This window comes from Gorilla gorilla, chromosome 1 (assembly GCF_029281585.2).
Source record: "Gorilla gorilla gorilla isolate KB3781 chromosome 1, NHGRI_mGorGor1-v2.1_pri, whole genome shotgun sequence".
Classification (NCBI taxonomy): Eukaryota; Metazoa; Chordata; class Mammalia; order Primates; family Hominidae; genus Gorilla; species Gorilla gorilla.
The window spans coordinates 183350345-183356979 of NC_073224.2; positions in this window are offsets into that span (position 1 = coordinate 183350345).

Here is a 6635-nt window from a genome sequence, read left to right on the forward strand (position 1 = left end):
TTCACACTGCTATAAAGAATAACTGAGACTGGGTAATTTATGAAGGAAAGAGGTTTAATTGACTCACAGTTCTGCATGGCTGGGGAGGCCTCAGGAAACTTACAATCATGGTGGGAGGCAAAGGAGAAGCAAGGCACATTTTACATGGTGGCAGGAGAGAGAGAGAGTGTGCAGGGGAAACTGCCAGACACTTATGAAACAACCAGATCTCATGAGTCTCATGAGAACGCCCTCATTATCATGAGAACAGCATGGGGGAAACTGTCCCCATGATCCAATCACCTGACTTGACACATGGGAATTACAACTGGAGATGAGATTTGGGTAGGGACACAGCCAAACCATAACAGATATATTTCCTTTAATTCTCTTTTCTATGCATATTGTATTAAACATATTTTTAAATAAAAATTGACAAGGGACTTATATGTAGTTTTCAGTTCTGCTCTTTTCACCGGATTTTTTTTTTTTTTTTTTGAGACGGAGTCTCACTCTGTCGCCCAGGATGGAGTGCAGTGGCACAGTCTCGGCTCACTGCAACCTCCATCTCCCGGGTTCAAGTGATTATCCTGCGTCAGCCTCTTGAGTAGCTGGGATTACAGGCACTCGCCACCATGGCTGGCTAATTTTTGTATTTTTAGTAGAGACAGGGTTTCACCATGTTCGTGGTGAACTCCTGACCTCAAGTGATCTGTCTGCCTCGGCCTTCCAAAGTGCTGGGATTACAGGTGTGAGCCCCCATGACTGAACTCACCTGATGTTTTATCCAAAGCAACAAATACTACTTTTTCATTAATGTCCCAACAATCCCTATAGTCTGTTTCTGCTTTATTTTCTAGTATGTGGTATTTAGTAGCTAATGTTTACTAACACTTATCACCACCTACATGCTGCACTTTTTAAAATCTTTGTCTATCTCCTCTCCCACTCCTCTATACACATACAAGAAAATAATATCCATGAAGACAAGAATATATTTATTTTGTTCTCTACTGTATCCCCGTGCCTAAAATAGTGCGGAGCCCATGGCTGCTACTCTATTTGTTGCATGAACAATCTCACAGGGGAAGGTATAATGGCACCATCACAGTAGATATCTTAATTTAAAAGTAGATTAGATAATGTTAAGTACTACATTGAATGAATGTGAATAATATTAATTACATAGTCAATCCTTCTCATGTCTTACATTAAGTACCCATTCCTAGTTATGTAAGCTAACATGTACAGGTAATGAAATGGACAATTCCTCATGAATAATGAATTAGAGGCTTGCAGCTTATACATAGTTTTGTTCTCAAAATTCTCTTTTTTCCAGACGTTTCTCTTATCTCATCCTCTTTGTCCTGTCTTTTCCTTGTGCTTCATGTATTCCCTATAATCCTGTGTTCCAGCTTCACTGTTTTTTAAAAATTTGCAGTTTGTCATACATACGTACTTACTCTTTGAACTTGATTTCACTTTTTCTTTTTTCAGACATGCTCTCACTTTGTCACCCAGGCTGGAGTGTCACCCAGGCTCACTGCAGTCTCCACCTCCTGGGCTTGAGGGATCCTCCTGCCTCAGCCTCCTGAGTAGCTGGGACCACAGGTTTGTGCCACCATGCCTGGCTAATTTTTTTTGCATTTTTGTAGATGCGGGGTTTCACCATGTTGCCCAAGCTGGTCTCGAAGTCCTGAGCTCAAGCAATCTGTTCTCCTTGACCTCCTAAAGTGCTGGGATTACAGGCATGAGCTATTGTGCCTGGCCTAAACTTGATTTCACTTTGATTGATGTTTTGTTCATTTGTTCAGCTACATCTTATAATACATACCTTCAATGAAATTAAGCAATTTCCTACATTACCTAGATGTTAGGTAATAGGGAATGTACCTATACGAACTCCCATCTTCTATATGATTAAAACCTGGATCATTGGAAATATTTGTATTCAATAATCCTGTCTCTTATCTTTATCAATAATGTTTGTATTTTCTCTATTCTTTAACATATATACATAACAAGATGCATATAAAAGTTACATTTTTAACTCCACTCGATGCTACAAAATTATTTAAATAAGATAATGCATATGAAAGTGCTTGGTTGTGAACCAGCTGGTATAGGTCAGGAAAAAGAAACTTAAAAAATAGAAAAATTTTAAAAAGAAAGTGCTTGGTAAGCTTTCAAGCACTGTGCATACATTATCCCAATGCAAGCATCTCAAACTAGTATAGTACGTCACTTATACATACCATTCCACGTGTGAAAATCCTTCATGTGCTAGAAGGCCATCCTCAAATCCTCATTCCAATTTTCAGTCTGAATAAACCTAGTTTATTTAAAATTTCCTCCTACAGTCTTTTCTCAATCTCTTTTTTTAATCCCTTAATGATTTTTGTATTTTGTGACTTTTCTCTGATCTATTATTTAGCTATCTTTGTTACTATGATGATTTCACAAGTGACCCTCACTTTATTAAATAAAGCTATGTGAAAATAGAATCTGTATAAATTGTGTCATATTACAAATCCACTAAGATAGCTACAGTTCCTTTTTTTTGTTCTTGAGACAGGGTCTCACTCTGTCACCTAGGCTGGAATGCCATGGTGCGATCACAGCTCACTGCAGCCTCGACCTCCCCAGCTCAAAGAATTCTCCCACCTTAGTCTCCTGAGTAGCTGAGACCACAGGCATGCCACACCACCATGCCCGGTTAATTTTTAAATTTTGTTATAGGGATGAGTTCTCCTTATGTTACCCAGGCTTGTCTCAAACACCTGGCTCAAGCGATCCTCCTGCCTTGGCCTCCCAAACTGCTAGGAGTACAGGTGTGAGCCACTGTGGCCAGTCCCCAGTGTTTCTTAAAGATCCTTTGTAGAGAGGAAAAGGGCATTAGAAAATAACTTACGTTTATGAGTTCGTGCTCTACTGCTGATCTGTAATATGACCTTGTTACTGAGCTTCTAAGCCCTAGTGTCCCATCTGTAAAGTAGAGGCTGTCAACCCCTCCTGCAGTGGTTCCCAATGGTTGGGGTCATGGGGCACACTTAAAAATGTGCAGGAGTGTTTTCAGTCCTCACAATAACTGTGAGTGGTTGTTGCTATTTAATGAGAAGACTGAATTTAAGGGGAGTGAAGGGCAGGGACATAAATACCCTGCAATGCCTGGAGCAGTCCCTCTTAACTAGAAATTGTCCTGCCACAAAATGTTGGTAGTGATGTTATTGATAAACAGATAAAGCAATTCCTTGAAAATTTCCCCTGATAAACTAGTGAGCACTAGATAGCAGAATGGGAGCACTTTATGATTTAAAAACAAAAAAAAAGCTGGGCATGGTGGCTCACACTTGTAATTCCAGCACTTTGGGAGGCTGAAATCGGAGGATCGCTTGAACCCAAGTGTTCAAGACCAGCTGTCTCTATAACAAAATGGAAAAAAAATAGCTGGACCTGGTGAGGTGTGCCTGTATGTCCCAGCTACTTGGGAGGCCAAGGCAGGAGGATCGCTTGAGCCCAAGAAGTCAAGGCTGCAGTGAGCTGCTGGGATTGCACCACTGCACTCCAGCCTTGGTGACAGAGTGAGACCCTGTCTAAAAAAAAAAGGGAAAAAAAAGAAAGAAAAAAAAAACGAAAAACCATTCAGAATCCCTGAGACTTTTCTGCCCCGCTAAGATAATAATTTTAAAATTGTTTCCTGCATGTCTGTCCAAATAAAATTTGAAATTCTCCTGTTATGTAGAAAACATCTTTAAAATCTCTGATCAGCTCACCAGCCAGGTAAGGAGACATCTGTTAATTACTTTAGAAATAGATGAGCTGATTTTCATTTTGTCTGTGTTTCTAAAGTATTACTTGGCTTTAGTCAAATCAGGTAAGCCATATTCCTAGTTGTAAATTGTATCAGATGTTTCTTTGGACGTAGACGTTCTTTGTCTCTTTGAAGGCCTAAGTTAAAAGAACTTTTCTGCTGGCTCTTCCTTACACCTGTCTCCTCCCATCTCAGGGCTTCCTTTGCCTTGCAGCCCCTTCTAGGCACTACTAGGGGCGGGCATCCAGACATGGGCAACCTGGAAGCCCAACAGGTGAACTTGTGATCTCAGAGATCACAGCTAATGGATAACATCTTCCTCTTTTCTACTGCCTCCCCCACTAAGTGGGCAGTCCTGAGATACAGTGTATTCTGATTCTTAGGAGCACAGCACTTGGCAGCAACTCACACATGACATCCTCACTTTGACTCTTCCTCCTTCCTTCTTTCACTGTCTTTGTCCTTAACTCTTCTTCCATGGGATTGTACTCCCTAATAAAATAAAAGAATATAAACTCACTGCTTCAGACCTGCTTTTGGAAGATCTGAGCTAAGACATAAGTGAAGTGGAGAACTGAAACCATCATTTGGTTATTTCAGACCAATCTCTTACAGAGATCAGTTTGGATTAATTTACAACACAGGAAGTTAAGTACACAAGAACAATCATATTGCCAACTGGCAAGTAAAATGAGCTGTCAGCACTGTCCAGCCATCATACCACATTTCTCCTATAAGCTCAGTTTCCTATTCATGGAGATATCTGTTTCATGGAATATCTATCTCCATGCCTATTACTTTCAATTGACAACCTCTCTTCAAATTAAATTGAGAAAGTAGAAACCATCAGATGGGCACCGTCTCATAATCTTATCATTAGATCCATGAACCCATCTGTATCTGCCCTCACCTCTTCCTTCTTTCTTGTTTCATCTGATGATGGGTTCTTTCTCCTACGGTTGGCCAGTTCTTCAATATAGATCTAACTCCCTTTGCTCTCCTCAGGGGGTTGGTTCCTTGTTGTTTTCCACTTTTTCTTCCACCCTCTCACTTCACTGAATTGTTCCCATCTGTATTCAAAATATTCTCTCATATTTAAAAGACCTCCCTTCATCTCACATTCTCCTCCAGCTATTTCTACACTTCTGTATTTCCTATCCCAGTTAAGCTTCTCTGAAGGAAAAGCTGTAATCCATGTTCTTACCTTCTATTTACTCCTCAACCCACTTTAATTAGGCTTCTGCCTCCATCACTTCACTGAAACTGCCCTTATTGAAGTCACTAATGACTTCTCTGTTGCTCAATCTAATGATCATTTTTTATGGCTTCATTTTAACTCAGCCTCAAGCAGCAATCAACACAATGAAACATTCTTTCCTTTGTATAGGCCCTTTCCATGCCTTCCTTTTAACCCTGCTCACGTGCTGTTATTTCTCCATCTCCTTTGTGTGCTCCTCCTTTTCTTTCTGTTGCTTCTGTTGTCAGTCCTCTAGGCTTGGTCTAGACCTCTCCTGTCCTCATTACATACTTAGGCATTCTCATATACATCCATGACTCAAATTACACCATTTGCAGATGACTCACAAATGTATAGCAACAACCGAGACCTCTCCCCTGAACTTTATTTCCATCTAGTGCTTACTAACATATCTTTGAATATCAAATGCACCTCAGTCTCAGCATGTCTAAAAAGCCAACTCAACCCGGGCAACATAGGGAGACCCTGTCTCTACAAAAATAAAAAAATTAGCTGGGCGTGGTGGCACGCGCCTGTAATCCTAGCTACGCCAGAGGCTGAGGTGGGAGGATCGCTTGAGCCTGGGAAGTCAGGGCTGCAGTGAGCCGTGATCGCACCACTGCACTCCAGCCAGGGTGACAGAGTGAGACCCTATCTCAAAAGATTAAAAAAAACAGAACAACAAAACATTAAAAAGCCAACTCGGCCAGCCATGGTGGCTCATGCCTATAATCTCGGCACTTTGGGAGGCCAAGGTGGCCACATGACCTGAGGTTAGGAATTCTAGACCAGCCTAGCCAACATGGTGAAACCCCATCTCTTTTTTTTTAAATTTTATTTATTTATTTATTTATTTATTGAGACAGAGTTTCGCTCTTGTTGCCTAGGCTGGAGTGCAATGGCGCGTTCTCAGCTCACTGCAACCTCTGCCTCCCGGGTTCAAGTGTTTCTCCTGCCTCAGCCTACCAAGTAGCTGGGATTACAGGCATGCACCACCACTCCCGGCTAATTTTGTACTTTTAGTAGAGACAGGGTTTCTCCATGTTGGTCAGGCTGGTCTCGAACTCCCGAACTCAGGTGATCTGCCTGCCTTGGCCTCCCAAAGTGCTGGGATTACAGGCGTGAGCCAGTGTGCCCGGCCCTTGAAACCCCATCTCTACTAAAAATACAAAAATTAGCAGGGCATGGTGGTGTACACCTGTAATCCCAACTATTCAGGAGGCTGAGGCAGGAGAATCACTTGAACTTGGGAGGCGGAGGTTGGAGTGAGCCAAGATATTGCCATTGCACACCAGCCTGGGCAACAGAGTGAGACTCTGTCTCAAAAAATAAATAAATAAAAATAATAAAAAGCCAACTCACTATTTCCACCCCTGCCCCACACCAACTCTGCCCCAACCTGGCTGTCTTTCAGTTTTTCCTGTTTTAGTGATTGGAATCACTGTCCATCAACTCATAAAAGAAAAAACATGATTAAGGGAAACACTGCCTTAATCCATCGCTAGGTTCTATCTATTTTCACATATATTAAATCTATTAAAAATATTTATTCAATCTTTCTACTTTGCCACAACCACTGCCACCAGAGTATGTCAGTATCTCTTGCCT